Source organism: Lepisma saccharinum, chromosome 4, assembly GCF_977018435.1.
Source record: "Lepisma saccharinum chromosome 4, izLepSacc3.1, whole genome shotgun sequence".
Classification (NCBI taxonomy): domain Eukaryota; kingdom Metazoa; phylum Arthropoda; class Insecta; order Zygentoma; family Lepismatidae; genus Lepisma; species Lepisma saccharinum.
The window spans coordinates 22,559,148-22,578,138 of NC_139232.1; positions in this window are offsets into that span (position 1 = coordinate 22,559,148).

Sequence of the window (18,991 nt, forward strand, 5' to 3'; positions counted from 1 at the left end):
GTTACTATAGAAGATACAGAAGCGATTTTCACTCAATGTAATCAGGTCGAAGCTCTCTATAGGCTCATACGGAAAAATTGAATCCATATGTAATATTCTTGCTTAGTTACCATGGAAACTCTCATAACAATAAAGTAAACAATCTATTTGTGCATGATTGTAGTTGTTGTCGTGGAGATTTGAAATAACCACTTTCATTGTTGAAACATTGTAATACATCCTTGGAATAACGTTTTACAAGAACATTATATAAAATTTCAAACTCGCATATCTCCGTTACTATAGAAGATACAGAAGTGATTTTACACTCAATGTAATCAGGTCGAAACTCTCTATAGGCTCTAAGGAAAAAATTGAATCCATATGTAATATTCCTGCTTAGTTACCATGGAAACTCTCATAACAAAAAGTAAACAATCTATTTGTGCATGATTATAGTCGTTGTCGTGGAAATTTGAAATAACCACTTTCATTGTTGAAACAATGTAATACATCCTTGGAATCACGTTTTACAAGAACATTATACAATATTTCAAACTCGCATATCTCCGTTACTATAGAAGATACAGAAGTGATTTTACACTCAATGTAATCAGGGCGAGGCTCTGTATAGGCTTATCCGGAAAAATTGAATCCATAAGTAATATTCCTGCTTAGTTAGCATGGAAACTCGCATAACAATAGAGTAAACAATCTATTTATGCATGATTGTAGTTGTTGTCGTGGAGATTTGAAATAACCACTTTCATTGTTGAAACAATGTAATGCATTCTTGGAATCACGTTTTAGAAAATCACAATATAAAATTTCAAACTCGCATATCTCCGTTACTATAGAAGATACAGAAGTGAATTTACACTCAATGTAATCAGGTCGAAACTCTGTATAGGCTTATCCGGAAAAATTGAACCCATATGTAATATTCCTGCTTAGTTACCATGGAAACTCTCATAACAATAGAGTAAACAATCTATTTGTGCATGATTGTAGTTGTTGTCGTGGAGATTTGAAATAACTACTTTCATTGTTGAAACAATGTAATACATCCTTGGAATCACGTTTTACAAAAACATTATATAAAATTTCAAACTCGCATATCTCCGTTACTATAGAAGATACTGAAGTGATTTTACACTCAATGTAATAAGGTCGAAGCTCTCTATAGACTCATACGGAAAAATTGAATCCATGTGTAATATTCATGCTTAGTTTGCATGGAAACTCTCATAACAATAAAGTAAACAATCTATTTGTGCATGATAGTAGTTGTTGTCGTGGAGATTTGAAATAACCACTTTCATTGTTGAAACATTGTAATACATCCTTGGAATCACGGTTTACAAAAACATTATATAAAATTTCAAACTCGCATATCTCAGTTACTATAGAAGACACTGAAGTGATTTTCACTCAATGTAATCAGGTCGAAGCTCTCTATAGGCTCATACGGAAAAATTGAATCCATGTGTAATATTCATGCTTAGTTTCCATGGAAACTCTCATAACAATAAAGTAAACAATCTATTTGTGCATGATTGTAGTCGTTGTCATGGAGATTTGAAATAACCACTTTCATTGTTGAAACAATGTAATACATCCTTGGAATCACGTTTTACAAGAACATTATATAAAATTTCAAACTCGCATATCTCCGTTACTATAGAAGATACAGAAGTGATTTTCACTCAATGTAATCAGGTCGAAGCTCTCTATAGGCTCATACGGAAAAATTGAATCCATATGTAATATTCCTGCTTAGTTACCATGGAAACTCCCATACACAATAAAGTAAACACTCTATTTGTGCATGATTGTAGCTGTTGTCGTGGAGATTTGAAATAACCACTTTCATTGTTGAAACAATGTAATACATCCTTGGAATCACGTTTTAAAAAATCATTATATAAAACTTCAAACTCGCATATCTCCGTTACTATAGAAGATACAGAAGTGATTTTACACTCAATGTAATCAGGTCGAAACTCTCTATAGGCTCTAACGAAAAAATTGAATCCATATGTAATATTCCTGCTTAGTTACCATGGAAACTCTCTTAACAAAAAGTAAACAATCTATTTGTGCATGATTGTGGTCGTTGTCGTGGAGATTTGAAATAACCACTTTCATTGTTGAAACAATGTAATACATCCTTGGAATCACGTTTTACAAAAACATTATATAAAATTTCAAACTCGCATATCTCCGTTACTATAAAAGTAACTGAAGAGATTTTACACTCAATGTAATCAGGTCGAAGCTCTCTATTGGCTCATACGAAAAAATTGAATCCATATGTAATATTCCTGCTTAGTTACCATGGAAACTCCCATACACAATAAAGTAAACAATCTATTTGTGCATGATTGTAGTTGTTGTCGTGGAGATTTGAAATAACCACTTTCATTGTTGAAACAATGTAATACATCCTTGGAATCATGTTTTACAAAAACATTATATAAAATTTCAAACTCGCATATCTCCGTTACTATAGAAGATACAGAAGTGATTTTACACTCAATGTAATCAGGTCGAAGCTCTCTATTGGCTCTTCGGGAAAAATTGAATCCATATGTAATATTCTTGCTTAGTTACCATGGAAACTCTCTTAACAATAAAGTAAACAATCTATTTGTGCATGATTGTAGTTGTTGTCGTGGAGATTTGAAATAACCACTTTCATTGTTGAAACATTGTAATACATCCTTGGAATCACGTCTTACAAGAACATTATATAAAATTTCAAACTCGCATATCTCCGTTACTATAGAAGATACTGAAGTGATTTTACACTCAATGTAATCAGGTCGAAGCTCTCTATAGGCTCATACGGAAAAATTGAATCCATATGTAATATTCCTGCTTAGTTACCATGGAAACTCTCATAACAATAAAGTAAACAATCTATTTGTGCATGATTGTAGTCGTTGTCGTGGAGATTTGAAATAACCACTTTCATTGATGAAACAATATAATACATCCTTGGAATCACGTTTTACAAAAACATTATACAATATTTCAAACTCGCATATCTCCGTTACTATAGAAGATACTGAAGTGATTTTACACTCAATGTAATCAGGTCGAAGCTCTCTATTGGCTCATACGAAAAAATTGAATCCATATGTAATATTCCTGCTTAATTACCATGGAAACTCCCATACACAATAAAGTAAACAATCTATTTGTGCATGATTGTAGTCGTTGTCGTGGAGATTTGAAATAACCACTTTCATTGTTGAAACAATGTAACATCCTTGGAATCACGTTTTACAAAATCATTATATAAAATTTCAAACTCGCATATCTCCGTTACTATAGAAGATACAGAAGCGATTTTCACTCAATGTAATCAGGTCGAAGCTCTCTATAGGCTCATACGGAAAAATTGAATCCATATGTAATATTCTTGCTTAGTTACCATGGAAACTCTCATAACAATAAAGTAAACAATCTATTTGTGCATGATTGTAGTTGTTGTCGTGGAGATTTGAAATAACCACTTTCATTGTTGAAACATTGTAATACATCCTTGGAATAACGTTTTACAAGAACATTATATAAAATTTCAAACTCGCATATCTCCGTTACTATAGAAGATACAGAAGTGATTTTACACTCAATGTAATCAGGTCGAAACTCTCTATAGGCTCTAAGGAAAAAATTGAATCCATATGTAATATTCCTGCTTAGTTACCATGGAAACTCTCATAACAAAAAAGTAAACAATCTATTTGTGCATGATTATAGTCGTTGTCGTGGAAATTTGAAATAACCACTTTCATTGTTGAAACAATGTAATACATCCTTGGAATCACGTTTTACAAGAACATTATACAATATTTCAAACTCGCATATCTCCGTTACTATAGAAGATACTGAAGTGATTTTACACTGAATGTAATCAGGTCGAAGCTCTCTATTGGCTCATACGAAAAAATTGAATCCATATGTAATATTCCTGCTTAGTTACCATGGAAACTCCCATACACAATAAAGTAAACAATCTATTTGTGCATGATTGTAGTCGTTGTCGTGGAGATTTGAAATAACCACTTTCATTGTTGAAACATTGTAATACATCCTTGGAATCACATTTTACAAAATCATTATATAAAATTTCAAACTCGCATATCTCCGTTACTATAGAAGATACAGAAGTGATTTTACACTCAATGTAATCAGGGCGAGGCTCTGTATAGGCTTATCCGGAAAAATTGAATCCATAAGTAATATTCCTGCTTAGTTAGCATGGAAACTCGCATAACAATAGAGTAAACAATCTATTTATGCATGATTGTAGTTGTTGTCGTGGAGATTTGAAATAACCACTTTCATTGTTGAAACAATGTAATGCATTCTTGGAATCACGTTTTACAAAATCACAATATAAAATTTCAAACTCGCATATCTCCGTTACTATAGAAGATACAGAAGTGAATTTACACTCAATGTAATCAGGTCGAAACTCTGTATAGGCTTATCCGGAAAAATTGAACCCATATGTAATATTCCTGCTTAGTTACCATGGAAACTCTCATAACAATAGAGTAAACAATCTATTTGTGCATGATTGTAGTTGTTGTCTTGGAGATTTGAAATAACTACTTTCATTGTTGAAACAATGTAATACATCCTTGGAATCACGTTTTACAAAAACATTATATAAAATTTCAAACTCGCATATCTCCGTTACTATAGAAGATACTGAAGTGATTTTACACTCAATGTAATAAGGTCGAAGCTCTCTATAGACTCCTCCGAAAAAATCAATTCATGTGTAATATTCATGCTTAGTTTGCATGGAAACTCTCATAACAATAAAGTAAACAATCTATTTGTGCATGATTGTAGTTGTTGTCGTGGAGATTTGAAATAACCACTTTCATTGTTGAAACATTGTAATACATCCTTGGAATCACGGTTTACAAAAACATTATATAAAATTTCAAACTCGCATATCTCAGTTACTATAGAAGACACTGAAGTGATTTTCACTCAATGTAATCAGGTCGAAGCTCTCTATAGGCTCATACGGAAAAATTGAATCCATGTGTAATATTCATGCTTAGTTTCCATGGAAACTCTCATAACAATAAAGTAAACAATCTATTTGTGCATGATTGTAGTCGTTGTCATGGAGATTTGAAATAACCACTTTCATTGTTGAAACAATGTAATACATCCTTGGAATCACGTTTTACAAGAACATTATATAAAATTTCAAACTCGCATATCTCCGTTACTATAGAAGATACAGAAGTGATTTTCATTCAATGTAATCAGGTCGAAGCTCTCTATAGGCTCATACGGAAAAATTGAATCCATATGTAATATTCCTGCTTAGTTACCATGGAAACTCTCTTAACAAAAAGTAAACAATCTATTTGTGCATGATTGTAGTCGTTGTCGTGGAGATTTGAAATAACCACTTTCATTGTTGAAACAATGTAATACATCCTTGGAATCACGTTTTACAAAAACATTATATAAAATTTCAAACTCGCATATCTCCGTTACTATAAAAGTAACTGAAGTGATTTTACACTCAATGTAATCAGGTCGAAGCTCTCTATTGGCTCATACGAAAAAATTGAAACCATATGTAATATTCCTGCTTAGTTACCATGGAAACTCCCATACACAATAAAGTAAACAATCTATTTGTGCATGATTGTAGTTGTTGTCGTGGAGATTTGAAATAACCACTTTCATTGTTGAAACAATGTAATACATCCTTGGAATCATGTTTTACAAAAACATTATATAAAATTTCAAACTCGCATATCTCCGTTACTATTGAAGATACAGAAGTGATTTTACACTCAATGTAATCAGGTCGAAGCTCTCTATTGGCTCTTCGGGAAAAATTGAATCCATATGTAATATTCTTGCTTAGTTACCATGGAAACTCTCTTAACAATAAAGTAAACAATCTATTTGTGCATGATTGTAGTTGTTGTCGTGGAGATTTGAAATAACCACTTTCATTGTTGAAACATTGTAATACATCCTTGGAATCACGTCTTACAAGAACATTATATAAAATTTCAAACTCGCATATCTCCGTTACTATAGAAGATACTGAAGTGATTTTACACTCAATGTAATCAGGTCGAAGCTCTCTATAGGCTCATACGGAAAAATTGAATCCATATGTAATATTCCTGCTTAGTTACCATGGAAACTCTCATAACAATAAAGTAAACAATCTATTTGTGCATGATTGTAGTCGTTGTCGTGGAGATTTGAAATAACCACTTTCATTGTTGAAACAATATAATACGTCCTTGGAATCACGTTTTACAAAAACATTATACAATATTTCAAACTCGCATATCTCCGTTACTATAGAAGATACTGAAGTGATTTTACACTGAATGTAATCAGGTCGAAGCTCTCTATTGGCTCATACGAAAAAATTGAATCCATATGTAATATTCCTGCTTAATTACCATGGAAACTCCCATACACAATAAAGTAAACAATCTATTTGTGCATGATTGTAGTCGTTGTCGTGGAGATTTGAAATAACCACTTTCATTGTTGAAACAATGTAATACATCCTTGGAATCACGTTTTACAAAATCATTATATAAAATTTCAAACTCGCATATCTCCGTTACTATAGAAGATACAGAAGCGATTTTCACTCAATGTAATCAGGTCGAAGCTCTCTATAGGCTCATACGGAAAAATTGAATCCATATGTAATATTCTTGCTTAGTTACCATGGAAACTTTCATAACAAAAAAGTAAACAATCTATTTGTGCATGATTTTAGTTGTTGTCGTGGAGATTTGAAATAACCACTTTCATTGTTGAAACATTGTAATACATCCTTGGAATAACGTTTTACAAGAACATTATATAAAATTTCAAACTCGCATATCTCCGTTACTATAGAAGATACAGAAGTGATTTTACACTCAATGTAATCAGGTCGAAACTCTCTATAGGCTCTAAGGAAAAAATTGAATCCATATGTAATATTCCTGCTTAGTTACCATGGAAACTCTCATAACAAAAAAGTAAACAATCTATTTGTGCATGATTATAGTCGTTGTCGTGGAAATTTGAAATAACCACTTTCATTGTTGAAACAATGTAATACATCCTTGGAATCACGTTTTACAAGAACATTATATAAAATTTCAAACTCGCATATCTCAGTTACGATAGAAGACACTGAAGTGATTTTCACTCAATGTAATCAGGTCGAAGCTCTCTATAGGCTCATACGGAAAAATTGAATCCATGTGTAATATTCATGCTTAGTTTCCATGGAAACTCTCATAACAATAAAGTAAACAATCTATTTGTGCATGATTGTAGTCGTTGTCATGGAGATTTGAAATAACCACTTTCATTGTTGAAACAATGTAATACATCCTTGGAATCACGTTTTACAAGAACATTATATAAAATTTCAAACTCGCATATCTCCGTTACTATAGAAGATACAGAAGTGATTTTCACTCAATGTAATCAGCTCGAAGCTCTCTATAGGCTCATACGGAAAAATTGAATCCATATGTAATATTCCTGCTTAGTTACCATGGAAACTCCCATACACAATAAAGTAAACAATCTATTTGTGCATGATTGTAGTTGTTGTCGTGGAGATTTGAAATAACCACTTTCATTGTTGAAACAATGTAATACATCCTTGGAATCACGTTTTAAAAAATCATTATATAAAATTTCAAACTCGCATATCTCCGTTACTATAGAAGATACAGAAGTGATTTTACACTCAATGTAATCAGGTCGAAACTCTCTATAGGCTCTAACGAAAAAATTGAATCCATATGTAATATTCCTGCTTAGTTACCATGGAAACTCTCTTAACAAAAAGTAAACAATCTATTTGTGCATGATTGTAGTCGTTGTCGTGGAGATTTGAAATAACCACTTTCATTGTTGAAACAATGTAATACATCCTTGGAATCACGTTTTACAAAATTAATATATAAAATTTCAAACTCGCATATCTCCGTTACTATAGAAGATACAGAAGTGAATTTACACTCAATGTAATCAGGTCGAAACTCTGTATAGGCTTATCCGCAAACATTGAACCCATATGTAATATTCCTGCTTAGTTACCATGGAAACTCTCATAACAATAGAGTAAACAATCTACTTGTGCATGATTGTATTTGTTGTCGTGGAGATTTGAAATAACTACTTTCATTGTTGAAACAATGTAATACATCCTTGGAATCACGTTTTACAAAAACATTATATAAAATTTCAAACTCGCATATCTCCGTTACTATAGAAGATACTGAAGTGATTTTACACTCAATGTAATAAGGTCGAAGCTCTCTATAGACTCATCCGAAAAAAATCAATTCATGTGTAATATTCATGCTTAGTTTGCATGGAAACTCTCATAACAATAAAGTAAACAATCTATTTGTGCATGATTGTAGTTGTTGTCGTGGAGATTTGAAATAACCACTTTCATTGTTGAAACATTGTAATACATCCTTGGAATCAAGGTTTACAAAAACATTATATAAAATTTCAAACTCGCATATCTCAGTTACTATAGAAGACACTGAAGTGATTTTCACTCAATGTAATCAGATCGAAGCTCTCTATAGGCTCATACGGAAAAATTGAATCCATGTGTAATATTCATGCTTAGTTTCCATGGAAACTCTCATAACAATAAAGTAAACAATCTATTTGTGCATGATTATAGTCGTTGTCATGGAGATTTGAAATAACTACTTTCATTGTTGAAACAATGTAATACATCCTTGGAATCACGTTTTACAAGAACATTATATAAAATTTCAAACTCGCATATCTCCGTTACTATAGAAGATACAGAAGTGATTTTACACTCAATGTAATCAGGTCGAAGCTCTCTATTGGCTCTTCGGGAAAAATTGAATCCATATGTAATATTCTTGCTTAGTTACCATGGAAACTCTCTTAAAAATAAAGTAAAGAATCTATTTGTGCATGATTGTAGTTGTTGTCGTGGAGATTTGAAATAACCACTTTCATTGTTGAAACATTGTAATACATCCTTGGAATCACGTTTTACAAAATCATTATATAAAATTTCAAACTCGCATATCTCCGTTACTATAGAAGATACAGAAGCGATTTTCACTCAATGTAATCAGGTCGAAGCTCTCTATAGGCTCATACGGAAAAATTGAATCCATATGTAATATTCTTGCTTAGTTACCATGGAAACTCTCACAACAATAAAGTAAACAATCTATTTGTGCATGATTGTAGTTGTTGTCGTGGAGATTTGAAATAACCACTTTCATTGTTGAAACATTGTAATACATCCTTGGAATAACGTTTTACAAGAACATTATATAAAATTTCAAACTCGCATATCTCCGTTACTATAGAAGATACAGAAGTGATTTTACACTCAATGTAATCAGGTCGAAGCTCTCTATTGGCTCTTCGGGAAAAATTGAATCCATATGTAATATTCCTGCTTAATTACCATGGAAACTCCCATACACAATAAAGTAAACAATCTATTTGTGCATGATTGTAGTCGTTGTCGTGGAGATTTGAAATAACCACTTTCATTGTTGAAACAATGTAATACATCCTTGGAATCACGTTTTACAAAATCATTATATAAAATTTCAAACTCGCATATCTCCGTTACTATAGAAGATACAGAAGCGATTTTCACTCAATGTAATCAGGTCGAAGCTCTCTGTAGGCTCTAAGGAAAAAATTGAATCCATATGTAATATTCCTGCTTAGTTACCATGGAAACTCTCATAACAAAAAAGTAAACAATCTATTTGTGCATGATTGTAGTCGTTGTCGTGGAAATTTGAAATAACCACTTTCATTGTTGAAACAATGTAATACATCCTTGGAATCACGTTTTACAAGAACATTATATAAAATTTCAAACTCGCATATCTCCGTTACTATAGAAGATACAGAAGTGATTTTACACTCAATGTAATCAGGGCGAGGCTCTGTATAGGCTTATCCGGAAAAATTGAATCCATATGTAATATTCCTGCTTAGTTACCATGGAAACTCTCATAACAATAGAGTAAACTATCTATTTGTGCGTGATTGTAGTCGTTGTCGTGGAGATTTGAAATAACCATTTTCATTGTTGAAACAATTTAATACATCCTTGGAATCACGTTTTACAAAAACATTATAAAAAATTTCAAACTCGCATATCTCCGTTACTATTGAAGATACAGAAGTGAATTTACACTCAATGTAATCAGGTCGAAACTCTGTATAGGCTTATCCGGAAAAATTGAACCCATATGTAATATTCATGCTTAGTTACAATGGAAACTCTCATAACAATAGAGTAAACAATCTATTTGTGCATGATTGTAGTTGTTGTCGTGGAGATTTGAAATAACTACTTTCATTGTTGAAACAATGTAATACATCCTTGGAATCACGTTTTACAAAAACATTATATAAAATGTCAAACTCGCATATCTCCGTTACTATAGAAGATACTGAAGTGATTTTACACTCAATATAATCAGGTCGAAGCTCTCTATAGACTCATCCGAAAAAAATTAATCCATGTGTAATATTCATGCTTAGTTTCCATGGAAACTCTCATAACAATAAAGTAAACAATCTATTTGTGCATGATTGTAGTTGTTGTCGTGGAGATTTGAAATAACCACTTTCATTGTTGAAACAATGTAATACATCCTTGGAATCACGTTTTACAAAATCATTATATAAAATTTCAAACTCGCATATCTCCGTTACTATAGAAGATACAGAAGCGATTTTCACTCAATGTAATCAGGTCGAAGCTCTCTATAGGCTCATACGGAAAAATTGAATCCATATGTAATATTCTTGCTTAGTTACCATGGAAACTCTCACAACAATAAAGTAAACAATCTATTTGTGCATGATTGTAGTTGTTGTCGTGGAGATTTGAAATAACCACTTTCATTGTTGAAACATTGTAATACATCCTTGGAATAACGTTTTACAAGAACATTATATAAAATTTCAAACTCGCATATCTCCGTTACTATAGAAGATACAGAAGTGATTTTACACTCAATGTAATCAGGTCGAAACTCTCTATAGGCTCTAAGGAAAAAATTGAATCCATATGTAATATTCCTGCTTAGTTACCATGGAAACTCTCATAACAAAAAAGTAAACAATCTATTTGTGCATGATTATAGTCGTTGTCGTGGAAATTTGAAATAACCACTTTCATTGTTGAAACAATGTAATACATCCTTGGAATCACGTTTTACAAGAACATTATACAATATTTCAAACTCGCATATCTCCGTTACTATAGAAGATACTGAAGTGATTTTACACTAAATGTAATCAGGTCGAAGCTCTCTATTGGCTCATACGAAAAAATTGAATCCATATGTAATATTCCTGCTTAGTTACCATGGAAACTCCCATACACAATAAAGTAAACAATCTATTTGTGCATGATTGTAGTCGTTGTCGTGGAGATTTGAAATAACCACTTTCATTGTTGAAACATTGTAATACATCCTTGGAATCACATTTTACAAAATCATTATATAAAATTTCAAACTCGCATATCTCCGTTACTATAGAAGATACAGAAGTGAATTTACACTCAATGTAATCAGGTCGAAACTCTGTATAGGCTTATCCGGAAAAATTGAACCCATATGTAATATTCCTGCTTAGTTACCATGGAAACTCTCATAACAATAGAGTAAACAATCTATTTGTGCATGATTGTAGTTGTTGTCTTGGAGATTTGAAATAACTACTTTCATTGTTGAAACAATGTAATACATCCTTGGAATCACGTTTTACAAAAACATTATATAAAATTTCAAACTCGCATATCTCCGTTACTATAGAAGATACTGAAGTGATTTTACACTCAATGTAATAAGGTCGAAGCTCTCTATAGACTCATCCGAAAAAATCAATTCATGTGTAATATTCATGCTTAGTTTGCATGGAAACTCTCATAACAATAAAGTAAACAATCTATTTGTGCATGATTGTAGTTGTTGTCGTGGAGATTTGAAATAACCACTTTCATTGTTGAAACATTGTAATACATCCTTGGAATCCCGGTTTACAAAAACATTATATAAAATTTCAAACTCGCATATCTCAGTTACTATAGAAGACACTGAAGTGATTTTCACTCAATGTAATCAGGTCGAAGCTCTCTATAGGCTCATACGGAAAAATTGAATCCATGTGTAATATTCATGCTTAGTTTCCATGGAAACTCTCATAACAATAAAGTAAACAATCTATTTGTGCATGATTGTAGTCGTTGTCATGGAGATTTGAAATAACCACTTTCATTGTTGAAACAATGTAATACATCCTTGGAATCACGTTTTACAAGAACATTATATAAAATTTCAAACTCGCATATCTCCGTTACTATAGAAGATACAGAAGTGATTTTCATTCAATGTAATCAGGTCGAAGCTCTCTATAGGCTCATACGGAAAAATTGAATCCATATGTAATATTCCTGCTTAGTTACCATGGAAACTCCCATACACAATAAAGTAAACAATCTATTTGTGCATGATTGTAGCTGTTGTCGTGGAGATTTGAAATAACCACTTTCATTGTTGAAACAATGTAATACATCCTTGGAATCACGTTTTAAAAAATCATTATATAAAATTTCAAACTCGCATATCTCCGTTACTATAGAAGATACAGAAGTGATTTTACACTCAATGTAATCAGGTCGAAACTCTCTATAGGCTCTAACGAAAAAATTGAATCCATATGTAATATTCCTGCTTAGTTACCATGGAAACTCTCTTAACAAAAAGTAAACAATCTATTTGTGCATGATTGTAGTCGTTGTCGTGGAGATTTGAAATAACCACTTTCATTGTTGAAACAATGTAATACATCCTTGGAATCACGTTTTACAAAAACATTATATAAAATTTCAAACTCGCATATCTCCGTTACTATAAAAGTAACTGAAGTGATTTTACACTCAATGTAATCAGGTCGAAGCTCTCTATTGGCTCATACGAAAAAATTGAAACCATATGTAATATTCCTGCTTAGTTACCATGGAAACTCCCATACACAATAAAGTAAACAATCTATTTGTGCATGATTGTAGTTGTTGTCGTGGAGATTTGAAATAACCACTTTCATTGTTGAAACAATGTAATACATCCTTGGAATCATGTTTTACAAAAACATTATATAAAATTTCAAACTCGCATATCTCCGTTACTATAGAAGATACAGAAGTGATTTTACACTCAATGTAATCAGGTCGAAGCTCTCTATTGGCTCTTCGGGAAAAATTGAATCCATATGTAATATTCTTGCTTAGTTACCATGGAAACTCTCTTAACAATAAAGTAAACAATCTATTTGTGCATGATTGTAGTTGTTGTCGTGGAGATTTGAAATAACCACTTTCATTGTTGAAACATTGTAATACATCCTTGGAATCACGTCTTACAAGAACATTATATAAAATTTCAAACTCGCATATCTCCGTTACTATAGAAGATACTGAAGTGATTTTACACTCAATGTAATCAGGTCGAAGCTCTCTATAGGCTCATACGGAAAAATTGAATCCATATGTAATATTCCTGCTTAGTTACCATGGAAACTCTCATAACAATAAAGTAAACAATCTATTTGTGCATGATTGTAGTCGTTGTCGTGGAGATTTGAAATAACCACTTTCATTGTTGAAACAATATAATACGTCCTTGGAATCACGTTTTACAAAAACATTATACAATATTTCAAACTCGCATATCTCCGTTACTATAGAAGATACTGAAGTGATTTTACACTGAATGTAATCAGGTCGAAGCTCTCTATTGGCTCATACGAAAAAATTGAATCCATATGTAATATTCCTGCTTAATTACCATGGAAACTCCCATACACAATAAAGTAAACAATCTATTTGTGCATGATTGTAGTCGTTGTCGTGGAGATTTGAAATAACCACTTTCATTGTTGAAACAATGTAATACATCCTTGGAATCACGTTTTACAAAATCATTATATAAAATTTCAAACTCGCATATCTCCGTTACTATAGAAGATACAGAAGCGATTTTCACTCAATGTAATCAGGTCGAAGCTCTCTATAGGCTCATACGGAAAAATTGAATCCATATGTAATATTCTTGCTTAGTTACCATGGAAACTTTCATAACAAAAAAGTAAACAATCTATTTGTGCATGATTTTTAGTTGTTGTCGTGGAGATTTGAAATAACCACTTTCATTGTTGAAACATTGTAATTCATCCTTGGAATAACGTTTTACAAGAACATTATATAAAATTTCAAACTCGCATATCTCCGTTACTATAGAAGATACAGAAGTGATTTTACACTCAATGTAATCAGGTCGAAACTCTCTATAGGCTCTAAGGAAAAAATTGAATCCATATGTAATATTCCTGCTTAGTTACCATGGAAACTCTCATAACAAAAAAGTAAACAATCTATTTGTGCATGATTATAGTCGTTGTCGTGGAAATTTGAAATAACCACTTTCATTGTTGAAACAATGTAATACATCCTTGGAATCACGTTTTACAAGAACATTATATAAAATTTCAAACTCGCATATCTCAGTTACGATAGAAGACACTGAAGTGATTTTCACTCAATGTAATCAGGTCGAAGCTCTCTATAGGCTCATACGGAAAAATTGAATCCATGTGTAATATTCATGCTTAGTTTCCATGGAAACTCTCATAACAATAAAGTAAACAATCTATTTGTGCATGATTGTAGTCGTTGTCATGGAGATTTGAAATAACCACTTTCATTGTTGAAACAATGTAATACATCCTTGGAATCACGTTTTACAAGAACATTATATAAAATTTCAAACTCGCATATCTCCGTTACTATAGAAGATACAGAAGTGATTTTCACTCAATGTAATCAGCTCGAAGCTCTCTATAGGCTCATACGGAAAAATTGAATCCATATGTAATATTCCTGCTTAGTTACCATGGAAACTCCCATACACAATAAAGTAAACAATCTATTTGTGCATGATTGTAGTTGTTGTCGTGGAGATTTGAAATAACCACTTTCATTGTTGAAACAATGTAATACATCCTTGGAATCACGTTTTAAAAAATCATTATATAAAATTTCAAACTCGCATATCTCCGTTACTATAGAAGATACAGAAGTGATTTTACACTCAATGTAATCAGGTCGAAACTCTCTATAGGCTCTAACGAAAAAATTGAATCCATATGTAATATTCCTGCTTAGTTACCATGGAAACTCTCTTAACAAAAAGTAAACAATCTATTTGTGCATGATTGTAGTCGTTGTCGTGGAGATTTGAAATAACCACTTTCATTGTTGAAACAATGTAATACATCCTTGGAATCACGTTTTACAAAATTAATATATAAAATTTCAAACTCGCATATCTCCGTTACTATAGAAGATACAGAAGTGAATTTACACTCAATGTAATCAGGTCGAAACTCTGTATAGGCTTATCCGCAAACATTGAACCCATATGTAATATTCCTGCTTAGTTACCATGGAAACTCTCATAACAATAGAGTAAACAATCTACTTGTGCATGATTGTATTTGTTGTCGTGGAGATTTGAAATAACTACTTTCATTGTTGAAACAATGTAATACATCCTTGGAATCACGTTTTACAAAAACATTATATAAAATTTCAAACTCGCATATCTCCGTTACTATAGAAGATACTGAAGTGATTTTACACTCAATGTAATAAGGTCGAAGCTCTCTATAGACTCATCCGAAAAAAATCAATTCATGTGTAATATTCATGCTTAGTTTGCATGGAAACTCTCATAACAATAAAGTAAACAATCTATTTGTGCATGATTGTAGTTGTTGTCGTGGAGATTTGAAATAACCACTTTCATTGTTGAAACATTGTAATACATCCTTGGAATCAAGGTTTACAAAAACATTATATAAAATTCCAAACTCGCATATCTCAGTTACTATAGAAGACACTGAAGTGATTTTCACTCAATGTAATCAGATCGAAGCTCTCTATAGGCTCATACGGAAAAATTGAATCCATGTGTAATATTCATGCTTAGTTTCCATGGAAACTCTCATAACAATAAAGTAAACAATCTATTTGTGCATGATTATAGTCGTTGTCATGGAGATTTGAAATAACTACTTTCATTGTTGAAACAATGTAATACATCCTTGGAATCACGTTTTACAAGAACATTATATAAAATTTCAAACTCGCATATCTCCGTTACTATAGAAGATACAGAAGTGATTTTACACTCAATGTAATCAGGTCGAAGCTCTCTATTGGCTCTTCGGGAAAAATTGAATCCATATGTAATATTCTTGCTTAGTTACCATGGAAACTCTCTTAAAAATAAAGTAAAGAATCTATTTGTGCATGATTGTAGTTGTTGTCGTGGAGATTTGAAATAACCACTTTCATTGTTGAAACATTGTAATACATCCTTGGAATCACGTTTTACAAAATCATTATATAAAATTTCAAACTCGCATATCTCCGTTACTATAGAAGATACAGAAGCGATTTTCACTCAATGTAATCAGGTCGAAGCTCTCTATAGGCTCATACGGAAAAATTGAATCCATATGTAATATTCTTGCTTAGTTACCATGGAAACTCTCACAACAATAAAGTAAACAATCTATTTGTGCATGATTGTAGTTGTTGTCGTGGAGATTTGAAATAACCACTTTCATTGTTGAAACATTGTAATACATCCTTGGAATAACGTTTTACAAGAACATTATATAAAATTTCAAACTCGCATATCTCCGTTACTATAGAAGATACAGAAGTGATTTTACACTCAATGTAATCAGGTCGAAGCTCTCTATTGGCTCTTCGGGAAAAATTGAATCCATATGTAATATTCCTGCTTAATTACCATGGAAACTCCCATACACAATAAAGTAAACAATCTATTTGTGCATGATTGTAGTCGTTGTCGTGGAGATTTGAAATAACCACTTTCATTGTTGAAACAATGTAATACATCCTTGGAATCACGTTTTACAAAATCATTATATAAAATTTCAAACTCGCATATCTCCGTTACTATAGAAGATACAGAAGCGATTTTCACTCAATGTAATCAGGTCGAAGCTCTCTGTAGGCTCTAAGGAAAAAATTGAATCCATATGTAATATTCCTGCTTAGTTACCATGGAAACTCTCATAACAAAAAAGTAAACAATCTATTTGTGCATGATTGTAGTCGTTGTCGTGGAAATTTGAAATAACCACTTTCATTGTTGAAACAATGTAATACATCCTTGGAATCACGTTTTACAAGAACATTATATAAAATTTCAAACTCGCATATCTCCGTTACTATAGAAGATACAGAAGTGATTTTACACTCAATGTAATCAGGGCGAGGCTCTGTATAGGCTTATCCGGAAAAATTGAATCCATATGTAATATTCCTGCTTAGTTACCATGGAAACTCTCATAACAATAGAGTAAACTATCTATTTGTGCGTGATTGTAGTCGTTGTCGTGGAGATTTGAAATAACCATTTTCATTGTTGAAACAATTTAATACATCCTTGGAATCACGTTTTACAAAAACATTATAAAAAATTTCAAACTCGCATATCTCCGTTACTATTGAAGATACAGAAGTGAATTTACACTCAATGTAATCAGGTCGAAACTCTGTATAGGCTTATCCGGAAAAATTGAACCCATATGTAATATTCATGCTTAGTTACAATGGAAACTCTCATAACAATAGAGTAAACAATCTATTTGTGCATGATTGTAGTTGTTGTCGTGGAGATTTGAAATAACTACTTTCATTGTTGAAACAATGTAATACATCCTTGGAATCACGTTTTACAAAAACATTATATAAAATGTCAAACTCGCATATCTCCGTTACTATAGAAGATACTGAAGTGATTTTACACTCAATATAATCAGGTCGAAGCTCTCTATAGACTCATCCGAAAAAAATTAATCCATGTGTAATATTCATGCTTAGTTTCCATGGAAACTCTCATAACAATAAAGTAAACAATCTATTTGTGCATGATTGTAGTTGTTGTCGTGGAGATTTGAAATAACCACTTTCATTGTTGAAACAATGTAATACATCCTTGGAATCACGTTTTACAAAATCATTATATAAAATTTCAAACTCGCATATCTCCGTTACTATAGAAGATACAGAAGCGATTTTCACTCAATGTAATCAGGTCGAAGCTCTCTATAGGCTCATACGGAAAAATTGAATCCATATGTAATATTCTTGCTTAGTTACCATGGAAACTCTCACAACAATAAAGTAAACAATCTATTTGTGCATGATTGTAGTTGTTGTCGTGGAGATTTGAAATAACCACTTTCATTGTTGAAACATTGTAATACATCCTTGGAATAACGTTTTACAAGAACATTATATAAAATTTCAAACTCGCATATCTCCGTTACTATTGAAGATACAGAAGTGATTTTACACTCAATGTAATCAGGTCGAAGCTCTCTATTGGCTCTTCGGGAAAAATTGAATCCATAAGTAATATTCCTGCTTAGTTAGCATGGAAACTCGCATAACAATAGAGTAAACAATCTATTTATGCATGATTGTAGTTGTTGTCGTGGAGATTTGAAATAACCACTTTCATTGTTGAAACAATGTAATGCATTCTTGGAATCACGTTTTAGAAAATCACAATATAAAATTTCAAACTCGCATATCTCCGTTACTATAGAAGATACAGAAGTGAATTTACACTCAATGTAATCAGGTCGAAACTCTGTATAGGCTTATCCGGAAAAATTGAACCCATATGTAATATTCCTGCTTAGTTACCATGGAAACTCTCATAACAATAGAGTAAACAATCTATTTGTGCATGATTGTAGTTGTTGTCGTGGAGATTTGAAATAACTACTTTCATTGTTGAAACAATGTAATACATCCTTGGAATCACGTTTTACA